The sequence below is a fragment of the Petaurus breviceps genome, unplaced genomic scaffold, assembly GCF_028583685.1.
Source record: "Petaurus breviceps papuanus isolate PSGF00001 unplaced genomic scaffold, PetGlider_PUasm1.0 90667, whole genome shotgun sequence".
Classification (NCBI taxonomy): domain Eukaryota; kingdom Metazoa; phylum Chordata; class Mammalia; order Diprotodontia; family Petauridae; genus Petaurus; species Petaurus breviceps.
This window is the reverse complement of record NW_027187302.1, coordinates 1,499,914-1,514,711: the sequence shown is the minus strand read 5'-3', so window position 1 is coordinate 1,514,711 and position 14,798 is coordinate 1,499,914. Positions and strand designations below refer to the sequence as shown.

General features: G+C 35.2%; 1 protein-coding gene across 1 annotated transcript in view; it reads left to right on the top strand.

Moving 5' to 3' along the window:
• Nucleotides 1-14,798, top strand: part of CEP162 (centrosomal protein 162) — a 144,169-nt gene that overhangs the window by 1,222 nt on the left and 128,149 nt on the right. The window contains exon 2 of the mRNA XM_069065081.1: nucleotides 1,047-1,260. The gene's annotated coding sequence lies outside the window, so the exon portion shown is untranslated. The remainder of the gene's footprint in view (nucleotides 1-1,046; nucleotides 1,261-14,798) is intronic.

Genomic DNA, 14,798 nt, shown 5'->3' with positions numbered 1-14,798 from the left:
TATATATATATATATATATATATATATATATATATATATATATATATGACCCAAAAAATGGAATTTTCTGGCATTAAAATATGTACTCCTATCAAGTGTGTGTGTATGTGTGTGTGTGAAAAAGAGAGAGGAAGAAAGGGAAGAGAAAATTTGTGTATTAGAGGCAGCATAGATGTTCAGTGATGTTCAGTGCTTTAGGCACTCTAATAGAGAATATAAATTACAGAGGTGTTAATCTGCTTTGGTGGAATTTTCTCACCTGCAATGTATCTACACCAACAAAATCACAGGTCAAATCCAATCCAACCCAAAGCAGTCTCTATCCTATCGGGTCATGTGTGTGTGAAATTTGGCTAGATAGACAGATAAATAGATGAGGATGAGAGAGAGACAGAGACAGAACAAATTCCCTATTTTGGCCTTTGTCTATTAGACACACAATTCTCGCATGCTGCATCTTAGGAAGCTAACTACTCACCCCCACCCCTAATCCTAGTTCTGGCAAGCATTATCAGAAACTTAGACATATTATAGATTTCTGGGTTATTATAACTGGGAAAGTATATAGAAGACACAATACTAGTTTCATAATCAGCAGACCTATATTTTATGACCAGTTCTAATACCGATTTTCAGTGTGACATTTGGCAAGTTGTTTTGGCCATATCTAAGTTAAATGTTGAACAATGTTTTGCTGTTGTATACTCTAATATTGGAAGAGTTTGACCAATTAATTAAATATACCCTAAAACCTCTGTTTTAGGCAGGGTAATAAGTTATGTTATCTATCATATAAGGAGGATAAATTAGATAATATTTTAAAAGCTTTGAGTCCTGTAAAGGAGTTGCCTATCCTAAAGCATCATCACAATATAAATGTCACAAGTATAAGTAAATCACATTTTTAACTTTCGTGCAATAGCTTTTTAGTTTCAATAGTAGCTGACCATACAGTTATTACAAGTATCACTTGGGAGATAACAATATGCATGTGTGCGAACAATGTACATTTGTATTTGGGGTGAATTAATTTTTTTTGGCTTTAGTTTAGATGCTGGCACAGAAATCCTCGAAGCAACGTGACTCTTAAAAGAAATGCAGTTGTCCGCGGGATAGCTCATGTCAGCACAGAGCACTATTGTTCCAAAGACACTTGAGAGATAGTGGTCAAGAAGAAGCAGTAATTATTCCACCAACATTCATCAACCTTGCTAAAAGAAAAGGAAACTGAACTAACTTTGGGACAGAAAAGATGCCCAAGTAAGTAGAAAGAGGGTGCATGGAAGTAAACTTGCATTAACTAGAGAAAGAAACTGCAAATACTAAGGCAGTCATATGCCTAGAAATAAGAACTTTCAATTTTGTGTCTACATGGAACAAAATTTATTTTGTTATTACCTAAGTGATATTTGTCAGCAGCATGTCTTAGCAACTTTGGCAACTCCCAGGAAGATGCTTTATGGCAGTTTTTTTTTTAAACGTATCTCAAGAGATCCTTGGAAACTACAGAGCTTGCTAAATATCTGCCGGGATATTTTGTAAGTGGATGTAGGCTTTCCAGTGTTTATTGTCAAATCATTGTACTTATTTTTCATACATTAAGTTTATGTGAGGCTTTTATTTCTGAACTCTTGTAAGGATAGCATTTCTATCTTTCTTTCTCTTGTCCTATCTTCAAACGATGATTTTGTATTTGCCCTGTACCCTTGCCTTGGCTTTAAAACATAATTAAGACGTGAGCAATGAACAGTAGAAGTGCTAGTTCCTTTAGGCAGGAAATTGATTGCATTTGTTTTATCATGACTTGGATAAAGAATACCCTAAGAAATAAAAGAGAAAGCCTTCATTATACCCCATACTCTACAATCCCAAACTTAGTACCCTAGTTTTTATTCATTTTATTATTATCAGTAGGAGTAATATTTCAAAACTGACTTCCCCATACCCTGCAATATAAGTTATTGGCTACCAACCAGTATAAATTTCACTTTATTACCATCTGTCTTATGTATATCATTAAAACTTTAAGCATTTAACCATGGATCTAGGGTATTTTTTTTCTTCTAAGTTTCCAGAACTTCAAAAAGTTCAAACTCCCTGACTTATGCTAGTAGATTGGCAAGAGTAGGGGCCCAGAGAATTTGATCAGATACCCAGACTGGCAACTAAGTGAAAAATAATACCTCAGAAAACTAAACTACATTTTAGCTATTCCATTATAGGCTTGGATTCTAACCCATTTTCAAGGGCTAGGAAACTTAAAACACACACATGCACACACATAAACACCAAAAAAAAAGTTTCTGTACCTGGGAGGGTCAACAGTGGAATGTTCAAGAAAGTTAGATGAGTATTATATTGCTAGTTGTGTTATTCAAGACATAAAATGAGGTCAATCTGAGCCAAAAGGCTATTATTATATTCAAAGTGTTTAAATATTGCCTCTCCCAGTAGCCTGTTCCTAATTGTTCTCCAGTCCTTTGCCAGGAGTTCTCTTGCCAATAGCACCTCCCCACCCTGATGATTCACCAGCTGGTGGCACCACCACAGGGAAGCCTGGGACATCTCAGACAGCCCCAATTTAATCCTCTGTGACTGTAGACATCTCTGATCACTTGGCCTTCCTACCTTCTGTGTTAAAATAAGGCCAAAAGTAGCTTCACTTCAGATACAGCTTAGTTAATTTTTACCATAGAACTTTCCAAATGCTTTTGCATCCAATTAGTCATTGCCAGACCGGAGTGAGGGCAAACATCAGAGGTGTTGCTACTATCCAACAACTAAATTGATCTGAAAAATGGATTTCTTTTTTTCTCAACATACTAGTGAAGCTTATAAGGTCAAAACATGGTTTCATTTCCTCACTATGTTTGTTGGCCATCTCCACACTATATATTTAGTGGGTTGATTTAAAAAAAAAAAGGCTATTTCATTTTCAACTCATATCTAATCCTAGAAGCAAACCTATGATGTGTGGTTGTGAGGGAAGAGACATTTTATAATTTCAACAAATCCATTTCATGCTCTGAAAATACAAAAATAAGTGAAATAAGGATTTGAAAATTTGTATTTGTTTCCTTGCAAAATGATTTTTTTTTATAGTCAGAAAATGTTCTACTTTAGTTAGGAAGAGATCATATGCAATTCATTTAGTGACTACTTATGTGATTAAGCATCCCTACCAGACCCAAATCTATGATGCTATGATTATATAGAGATTATTTTAAGGCTATTGAAACAATGAGCAACTTCAGTGTAAGCTCCCTGAGGCCAAGAACTACTTTGCTTTTGTCTTTATTCCTATAGTTTTAGCATAGTGTCCAGGATAAAGCTGCCAATTAATAAATGTCTGTCAAATTATAGAACTGAATTTGGGTACTTTCACATTATGCCATCTGTATAATTATGATCATCCCCAAAGTGATGGCTTTTCTCTTTTTGTATATAACATCCTATTACAATAATTAGATTGTTTTAGGTCTAGGGCAGGGGTGGGAAACCTGCAGTTTCGAGGCCACATGTGGCCCTCTAGGTCCTCAAATGGGGCCCTTTGACTCAATTCAAACTTCACAGAACAAATCCCTTTAATAAAAGGATTTGTTCTGGGCAGACTCTGAGGGTGTGCTATAAGACCATGTTTATTTCCCTAATGCAACTTTTCTTCCTTTCAATCACAACATGGAGTAGTTTTACCCTAAAAAGATAAAGATGACCCTGGGGTCTGATTGGCCTTTGTGGTTGGGCCCAGCTTCCTTGTAGCTTTCTAGTCATCTAAGGACATAAAAGTTTCAACCACAAGGTATTTAGGCCTTTTTTTTCTGAAGGCCATTTCTGAAGCCCATCAAGCTGCCTTAACCTGCCCAGTTAGCCAGTTGTGTTTCCTATGGAGGTGAGGGGAGTCCAGAAAAGCTAAATGCCATTGTATTCCTGTGTTAAAGCAAAGTAAACCTCCTTGTGTTAAAAGATTAACAACTTTAAAAGCTCCTTGTTGCTTCTACATTGAGCCTAGCCTAAGAGGGTGCTGGTGTATGTTTCCAATGGGGAAGCACAATGGTCCCTAAAGTCCACCTAGATTTCCTTCTCTTTGGCTTTAAGAAGTTCATTTTAAATGGAAAGTTCTTAGTTCAGTCACAATCACTACAGGATACCAATGAGGAAAAAGTCATAATACCTAGGCAGAAGTTGGGTTCTCTACAAATTTTACCTATTTTCAATTAACCTCTGGCCTCTTGATGGTTGATGTAAAAATTAGTTTACTGGAAACATTTGGGTAACATAACAACAGATAATATTAAGAACAGATAAGCATCTGGAAGGGAAGCTTGGGAAAGACCTGACTTTTCTTTTTTCCTTTTTTAAAAAATTGCTAATAGTGCTTATTATAAACTACTGGGACAGAAAGGAGAATAGATGAACAGTTTGGGAAATTGATCTCCAGCTAATTTTTTAAAACTTTTAAAAATTTATTTTGTTTTTAATTTATGGAATAAAAAAAGCATTTCCAAAATGTTATAATAAAAAAAAGATGATTGCACATGAAACTACAAATCTACTATGTACAATTTGCTATTCAGGGCCAATATAACAAAAATGACAATTTTACCCAAACTAATTTATATATTCAATGTCGTCCCAATTAAATTACCATAAATTATTGTACTGAATTAGAAAAAATAATAACAAAATTCATTTGGAAGGCCTGACCTTTCCTTGGGACTTTCCTCAGCCTGGATCCTCCTCTCTGCGATGTCTATCAAACCAAGGACTCTCCTTGATATTTGCAATCTCTGTCACATGCCTGTTCTCTTTTTACTCCATGCTTGCTCCAGCCTCTCAAAAGAAGCTCAGAATCTCTTCTTCCTCAATTCTGGGCTAACTTCTCTCTTTTGTACAAAATTCTCTCTCACACAATGATTTTGATGTATTCAAGGAGGCATACAGATCCTGTACACACTTAGATCTGATTGCATGACTTAATTTTTTAAAGTATTTTAATTTGATCAAAGCACCAGGATCAAATAGACTAGTTTCAAATCCATGTTACATAAGGAATGGCTAGTCTTATTGTGACAGGAGAGCAAAGAACCCCTGCAATCTTTTTATAATGGGCATTTCCTTGCCAAATTTTGGAATAAGATATCGCTGCCTAGAAATTATATACCCACATGTAGCAAAGGGCAGATTTTTCCCTCTATAGCTCTGAAGTATAAAATGGGTCTCTCTACACATGAAAGAAATATCAAGCTCACCATTTCCTAAAGAAGCATGGTATAGTAGAGAAAGTACTAAATTAGAATCAGAAGATCTGGGCTATTTACAATGTTGCTGTTATGCGGAAATTTGTTTTCCTTGACAATGCATATTTATTACAAAGGTTTTTTTTTTTCTCTCTTGAATCATTCAGGGTTAGGGGAGGTGTTAATTGAAAATAAGATAAAAATTTTTAAATTAAAAAAATCTGGGTTTAAGTCTTGTTTCTGCCAATAACTAGCTATGTGTCCCTGGGCAGTTGGCATAACTTTTTTGAGCCTCCATTTTCTCACCTGTAAAATGGGACTAATAATATTTGTACTACTTACCTCATAGGGAAGAAAACACTCTGTAAATTATGAAGTGCTATGTAAGTGTGAGCTGCTATTATTATACACATGGCCTCAACACTCATTAAGGTTCTAAATCATGAACAATATAATACTCATTAAGGTATTAAGTTACTGGGGAAAAAACAGAACATATCCTTCAGGATTTGGATAAGCAGTTAAAGGAATGAAGATTATGCCAAATGAGATTTGGTTGAAGGAACTGGGTTATGTTCACTTTAGAGAAAAAAGGCTTATAACGGACATGATAAATGTCTTTATACATTTTTAAGGACTACCACATCTAAAAGGCATTAGATTTATTCCACTGGATCCCAGGGGACAGAACTACATACACTGGGTAAAAGTTTAAAAGAGGCGTATTTAGGTTTGATATAAGTATAAAATTTCTAACAGAACTTATTCCAAGTGGAATTTCACCAGAAATCTGGTGATTCTAGACTCCTGATGACTCTAGAGGAGAGAATAAGGCTGGTGACTTTGCACAGTTCTGCCTCACTTAAACCCAGTCCACTTGTAAGTCAAGATGTCACCCTCCTGATGTCATTGATTTTCTTTGAAAACAAAGGACAAACAACAAACTGATGGGTATAGACAGGGGATTATTTCTAATATAGATGTGGACAAGAATTCCAATTTAGGTACAGGTTGGACTAAATGAGTTATAAGATCCCTTTCACCTCTAAGATTCTATGATGTGGGAGCTGGGTGACCTTAAAAATCACCCCATTCAATATTCTCATTTTATAGATGAGGCACCTGAGGCTTAGACAATAGAATGATTTGCCAATGGATACGTAGATAATAAGTAACAGAATTTGAATCCAATTCTTCTGGCTTCAAATTCAGAACTCCTTCCACCAAATCATGCTGCCTCTATGTTTTAGCCCTAGGTTATGCTCTCTTCCATAAGGTACTGGAGTTGTGTAACAATTGCTGCTCCCAGATGTTTGCCCAACAAACAACAAACTTGGTTATTTCAAATAACCAAGTTAGACTATTAGACTGTGAGAGCAGAGACTGTCTTTGTATCTTCCATGCTGAGCAAAGCATCTGACACATACAAGGTGCTTAATAAATGTTGATTGACTAACTGACAAGTGCTAATAATCTAGCTGATGGATTATATAGGTTTCTCCTTCTAATAACTTTAGTACCATATCATCACTCACTAAAACTTTCTGCAAAGGATCAAGAAGAAGGTATGAAGATGAAACACAAATAAATCCATGGTACCATTAGTTGGCAGCACTGGCAAAAAGTCTGGCAGAGAAAGAAATAGTTTTACTTTGATACTCAGATGAATTGTTGTGAGTACACAACTCATCAGGGCAGATCATAACCTTCTCACCCTGTATCATTCTTGTCCTCTTTCCATAAATTCTCTGAAGACCCATCTAAAGACCCATCTAAAATGTATTGAAGGCTCTCCTCTAAGCCTTCTTTACTTAATTTAATGTTTTATTTTTCCCCAATTACATATAAGAACAATTTTCAACATTCATTTTTAAAATTGAGTCCCAAATTCTCTCCCTCCCTCCCCATCCCCCTCATTGAGAAGGCAGGCAATTTTATATATGTTATGCATGTGTAATCATACAAAATATATTTCCATATTAATCATATTGTAAAAGAAAACATAGACCAAAATAAAAAGCCAAGAAAAATAAAGTTTTAAAAAGTATGCTTCGATCCACATTTAAATTCCATCAGTTCTTTCTCTGGGGATGGATAGGATTTTTCATATGTCCTTTGGAGTTGTTTTGGATCGTTTCTTTACTTGGAATAGCTAAGTCATTCACCACTGATAATTTTACAATATTGGTATTACTGTTACAATGTTCCCTGGATTCTACTCATTTCACTTTGCATCAGTTCGTTTAGGTCTCTCCAGGTTTTTCTGAAAACATCTAGCTCCTCATTTCTTATAGCACAATAGTATTCCATCACAATCATATATCATAAATTATTCAGCCATTCCCCAATTAATGGGCATGCCCTTAATTTCCAATATTTGCCACCAGAAAACAGCTGCTATAAATATTTGAGCATAGTTCCAAATTGTTCTATATAATAGTTGAATAAGTTCACAACTTCACCAATGGTGCATTAGTGTCTCAATTTTCCCACATCCCCTCCAACAGTTCTCATTCGCCTTTGCTGTCCTATTAGCTGAGCTAATAGGTGTGAGGTAGTACCTCAGTATTGTTTTAATTTGCTTTTCTCCCATCAAAAATGATTTAAAACTTTTTTATATGGCAATAGATAACTTTGATTACTCCATCTGCAAACTGTTCATATTTTTTGATCATTTGTCAATTGGGCACTGGCTGTTCTTTTTACAAATTTGACTCATTTCTCTAAACATTTGAGAGATTAGGCCTTTATCAAAGAAATTTGCTTCAAAATTTTTTTTCACAATTATGATTGCTAATTCTATTTCCCTCCATCCTATTTCCCCCCTGCTTATTCTCTTCTCTCTCTCCTGTCTCTCCTCAAAAGTGTTTTGCTGAACCTTCTAATATCCTGTGGACCTCAGAATTCTGTGGACTCTGTTTTTATCCTCTAACTCACCCTTGATTTATGACCAACCATGACCCAAAATGAATAGAATGTTGAATTTTGGGTGAGCAATTGAAATCATACCTCAGACACTTTCATCCTAGGCAAATCACTTAACCCTCTTCTGCTTCAGTTTCCTCATGTATAAAATGGAGATAATAATGGTACTTACCTCACAGGATTTTTTTTATGAGGCTCAAGTGAGATAGCACATGTAAAGCCCTTTGCAAACCTTAAAGTGGTATATAAATGCTAGTTATAACTATGACCAGCCTACCATACCTTTTCCTAGAGCTGTAAATATCCTTAAGGGGGCAAAGAGGTGGCATAGGGGATAGAGCATGTGGCCTGGAGTCAGGAAGACTCATCTTCCTGAGTTCAAATCTGACCTCAGACACTTAGTAGCTGTGTGACTTGGGCAAGTCCCTTCGCCTTGTTTGCCTGAGTTTCCTCATCTGGAGAAGGAAATGGCAAACTGAGACTTGAGCATCTTTGCTAAGAAAACCCCAAATGGGGTCATAAAGAGTTGGACATGACTGAACAGCAAAAATGCCCTCAACAATCCCTTTAAAGCCACCTCTTCACTTCAGCAGCCAAAAGATTGCTCATCTGCCCCATCTTCTGTAAAAATAGTTCTTTGGAAGAGGACTTAATTAGGAAAATCATTTTTTTATTCTTTTCATAGCATATATGCTAGTTTTCATTTCTTTCATTATAAGATGAACTATCTCTGCAGTCAGAAAATAATTTAATTACAGGAGACCAGTTAGAATATATTGATATTTTTCTTAAGAACTAGAAAGAGCTTCCCAGCAACTAAAGGATTCCCGAAACTCCTGATGAGTCCAGAAGGGTTGATCAATAGGAAATCAAAAGCAAATTCTAAACAATCAGGATGGTATTATGTAACAATTGTTGCTTCTGATGGCCTAGGCCCTGACTCACAAACAGAGGCAAAAAGTTTGGGGGATGGAGATTTACTTGAACACTGATCAAGCTTTTGGTTCCATTGCTTAAAACAAACCTGCACGATTTGGCAGCAGATAGAGACCGAAATGAAAAATAGACTAAACTTCTTCAGGCCTCAGATAGGGTTTTAGTAGCTCACTTTCCAAGTAAAGGTGTAATTAATTATTAAACTATTTTATACATAAATCATATTTTATAAAAAGGAAATTTCAATTAATTACACTTATTAATTAAGATTTTTATTTATCATGAAATAACTCCTCAGACTACAGACGGACTTAGGATGGTTGGTTGCCATGGGTCACAGGACAAACAGGAAAAAATACACAGTGGCAACCCACCTGCCAAGTTACATGGTGGGCACAATAGTGACTAGTGGAAGGTGGGTTAATCAGAGTATGGACAAAGCATTCATTATATCTTTACTTTCTGTTACATCCTCTGCATTTTTTGTGGGCTGCCCAAAACCCTTTGGTGGCCATAAGCAGCCTGAGGACTGTATGTTATGCAGGCCTGGCTTAAAATAACAAATCTACTTTACAAGGAAAATGAAGGGACAGGGAGGTCAGGGAGAAATGGAGTTCCAGTGAAAACTGATCCAATTAACAAAAGACGGGAGAAATAAAGGGACTGTTATGAAGTCCCTTCAATGCCTTGAAAACAATCATAAAACCAGCATGCAGTGTACATGACCTTGCTCAGTACAAAAATGTCAGTTTCAGCCTATACTCTTTGCACATGTCTGCTCTGGTCCCACTGCTGATGAAGGGCGGTCAGGCCAGCTCTGCCCACTGCTGTTGCTCATGAGCCCTTTGACAGTTGCTTTAATTGACAGTCACAGATGTGGCTACTGAGAGTCATTTCATTTGCATGTTCAATTGCTCATGACATGAGTTGTCCCCAATTTAAGGAAGGATTTTCTTTAAAAAAAAATTTTTTTTCAGGGGGCGGCTAGGTGGCACAGTGACTAGAGCACTGGCCCTAGAGTCAGGAGGACCTGAGTTCAAATCCAGCCTCAGACACTTAACACAAAAACTAGTTGTATGACCTTGGGCAAGTCACTTAACCCCAATTGCCCTCCAAAAAGCAAAAAAAAAAAAAATGAAACATTTTTTGTTTTTAATCTCCAAAGTTGAATGACAAACTCTGATTTAATGCTTCATGGAAGTGACCCAGGATTCTTTCTTAGAAGAACGTGAGGCTTAGAGTAGGGTTCCAGCAACAGCCTGAGCCTACTGTCCAAAGACCAACCCAGCTAAGTAACCCTAAGAGCTTGATGACTAGCTACCTAATGTGGCCTTGGAAACACATGGAACAAATACAAATATATTATTTGCCTAAGAAAAAATTAAAGCAAAATTTTATTGAACACAACTTAACAATGGGTACTGTTCCTTTAATACTATGATCAAAGTCATGGTGACCAATAAGAGGCAGGATTGGCAAAATGGTTAAAAAAATTGGCCTCTGAGCCAGGAAGACTGGGGTTCAGGGCCTACCTCAAATATGGTCTGTGTGACCCTGAACAATTAAGTTACTTAATATCAGAGAACCCCCAGGCAATGCTTTAAGAAGAAAAACATCTGACAAAAATGATAGTCTGTACTAATAGAAGAAATTACTCATCAGGAGACACCTTATATCAATGAAATCATAGGTCTGATTTTTTTTAAAAAATGATCACAAAGCATCATACCTTTGATAGACTTAGCTCTTTTCAGCAACACAAGGATCTAAGACAACTCCAAAAGACTCATGATGGAAAATGCTATCCACATCCAGAGAAAGAACTATGAAGTCTGAATGCAAATTGAAGCATAGTATTTTCTCTTGCTCTTTTTGTTCTCATGGTTTTCTCCTTTTGTTCTGATTCTTCTTTCACAACATTAATAACGTGGAAACATGTTTAATACAATTGTACATGTGTAGCCTATTGATCAGACTACATGATGTCTTAGGGAAGAAGGGAGGAAGAAGGGGGGATAAATTTGGAACTCAAAATCTTATCAAAGTGAATGTTGAAAACAAATTAATTAATTAAACAAAGCATCATACTTGTCTTCTCATAATGCAGTTGCAAAGTAATAATTCCTTAATTGTTATTGCTTCTATATTTTTAATAGTGTGACTATTTAATAATTTTACTTGGTCAATCTACATTAAATCAACAATAAGAAGTAACTGTACAGCATAATACAGGGGAAAGACAGAGTCAGAGGATCTAAATTCAACTCCTCATTCGCCTACCAACGAGATGTGGGACCTTAGGCCAATCACTTAAACTCCCTGGAGCCTCCATTTCCTCATTATGTAAAACATAGGGATTGGGTTAGCTGATATTTGAGGTCCTTTCCAATTCTAGGTCGAAGATCCTATGTCAAAAAATAAGAAAGTATTGTGTTAATCATATGATTTATTGCATTATCAATATAACTTACTTTTCTAAGAAAGATCGTCACTTGAAAATATTTCTTCAAATGAAACATTGGCATGCATGACAGCAGCTGAGGAAGGACATAAAATGCTATAACTTCTACTGCGCTTTAAAAAGTGGCTACAAATAAATTCTATTTATTACTTTCTTTTTCAGCTTCAGTTCTATGGTAAAACCCGTATCTTGTACTGCAATTAAATGGAATTTTTCTTTTTTTAAGGCAAGATATTGAATCTTTAAAAGTTATTATTTTGCTGTTTAAAACTTAAGCATATTATAAACTAAAAATAGCATCTTTCCCTTAGACGAAGGGCATCAAATTTGAACAGTATATCCTCAAGATTCTACTCAGAATTGTATCCTTATAACACATAGAATATGTGAGGGTTTTTTTTAAACAAATTAATTGTTTCACTTATATTTTACTCATATTTATCTCATTAAGAACTCTGAATTTTTTTTAAAACCTCAGCAAATGTAGTTATGGTTTTATACTTATGAATTTTTTTTTCTTATTTCTCCCAACAAAACACAAATTCTTCTCTACACTGTCCTTTCATGACCTCTCATGGTGGAAGTGTAAACTGAAGTTACATGTACTAACAGAAAAAAAAAATGTTTTATCTGCCATCTCCAGAGTCCTTGCTGAAACAGTTTCGTCATTTGGCTCTTGAGGATGAAAATTAATAAATTATTTCTTGCTTGCCTTACAAATGTAGATGCTTTTATGATTAGGGGGGTATTCCCTGAGGTGAAATGGTAACATTTTCCTTGGAAACTAAGTACTAAAGAAAATATACTCTGTGACTCCTATTCACATGATATAGTCAAATGTATATATTTCCTCGTTGTACGTAACTATATGTTATATTAACTGTTGGTACATCTGCTTTATTTTGAACTGGATGGAGAAATGTTAAGAGGTCAAGAAATGTAATTTTTATTATCACAAAACTATTTCAAGAGATAGTCTCAACTATAAATTCACTTGAGTTAAAGGGTTAATGTTTGGTGAAAAAAAAATCATTGGTGAAAAAAAAAATCACAGCATCATAGCCCCAGACAGCCTGAAAATTATTAGTTGGTATAAAATTCTCAACGAATTTTTGAAACTAATACAGCCATACTGGAACTTCACGGTAATTGTTCTTTATAGAGCAGTATTCCATAAGAACTAGATTAGATCCTGAATCCCTTCAGAGAAGATTTAGCTTAGCAAAATGCCAGCCTATGCCATTTTATTAGTTTGCATTTTATAACAAACTTTTATAAAACATAATTTTGTTGCTGGAAAGAAGCATAGCACTCAAACTGAATAAAAGAAAGATACTAACTGCCAAACCTAGTTCAGGATGTATTTTTACCCAAGGAAAACAACAGAAATCCACTGCTCGGGCACAATAAAAATTTTTACCCTCTACACTAAAGGCACAATTTTTAGCCATGCATTGATTAAATCCCACAGCTAGCACTCTCATCTCACAGGTGCTTTTATTCAATTCACTAAAAGTATCTTGGAGGCACATTTTCAGCATATTTTAGGAGTCTTTATCACCTATTTTTAAATCTATAGATTAAGTTGCTGGAGAAATGAAACATGATGGCACAAAAAACATTTAAGATAATTTAGACTATGAGATCCTTGAGAGAAGGGACTTTTCATTTTTTGTCTTTCTTTGCATCCTCGACACTTAGCCCAGTATCTGGTACAAAGCAGGTACTTAATAAAATGCTAGATGACTGACTGATTTATTTTCATTTGTTAGTTCAGATTGAATAGGTTGATGTTGAATTTGTCAAAAAGATTACATAGAAAAATATAGTATTGCTTAACTCTTTCACTGTCTATAAAATGGGTTGAGATCACAGATTTTGAGTCAATGTATACTTTAAAGATATATGATATTGTCAGGTTAGCTTAAATGACTTCTGCAGAGGGGGAAGAGCTTTCTCCCTGATACAGATCACAATTGTCTGACTTAGTAGGTAAGTCCTAGAGAATTACCTGAGACACATACAGGTTAAGTGCTTTGCCTACACTAAATATAATCAAATATAATTTATTAGTTAAATAATTAAAATCAATCAGTCAATAAGACTGTTAAGTACTCTGCAAATACAAGGCGATAATATGTCCTGGATACCTCAGTGAAAGTCTACCAGATCAATAAACTTAAAAATTATACTTAAACTAATATTTCTCTTTCCAATTCAATTGCTGTTTAATAGAACATAAGCTTCTCCAGGTCAGGGATTAATGCATTTCTGCTTCTTTATTGCCAATTAATGAATCAACAAGCAACTGCTTTTTAAACACTTACTATTTTTAAAATACTTGGCTAAACTGAGGCTATAAAGAAAAGTGAGAAAAGCCTTGCCTTCAAGGAATTTACATTCTAAAGGGGACAATGAGTGCATAAATAGATATCTAGAAGATGCATACAAGAAGTAAATTACAAGAAGAAGTAAATACCAGGTAACCTCTGAGGAAGAAACACTAGCATTTGGAAGCAAAGGAAAAGCTTCAATACCTACCACAGTGCCTGCACAAAGTAGGTGCTTCACAATGCTGACTGGTTGATTAATTGCTTATTTTATTGTATTCACGAGGCCTTTAGTACATCAAAATGTTGTTTCTTTGGATTTTTTTAAGGAGACAAATATTTAGCTTCAAACAAAAGAGAAAACAATAGTATGTACTAAGGAGGGTCTGTTTCTTTAAACCAATAATTATTTTAAGTTCAGAAGTGTCAAAAGTCATAATATATTCATTCCCTAATCAATGAAGATTATTAACCTATCAATGAAATATGCATGTGTATATGTATAAACATATGTAAGAATAAAATTGCTATAGAACAATGGCATGAGTTTATCTGAAGGAGATTTAAGAATGGTACTCAACATCTCAACATCTGGTTTAGAAAAGAAGAAAAGTGCAGGGTCACAAGAGAGAGAGCAAGGTATACCTGAAGTTTTCACACTTTTGCCAACATGACTTACAGACACACTTAAATTAACTTGAGTTAAAGGGTTAATTTTTTATCAGTTTAGAAATGAAGGGATTTTTATTTTTATCTTCAGTTTAGAAATGAAGGGGGGAAAAAATCCTTCAAAGGAAGTTATCTATTCAGAGCTACTACCGTGTTTCCCTGATAATAAGACCCATCCCAAAAATAAGCCCTCCCCTTACTGTGTAAGATTCCTCTAAAATAAGCCCTCCCCCCAAAATA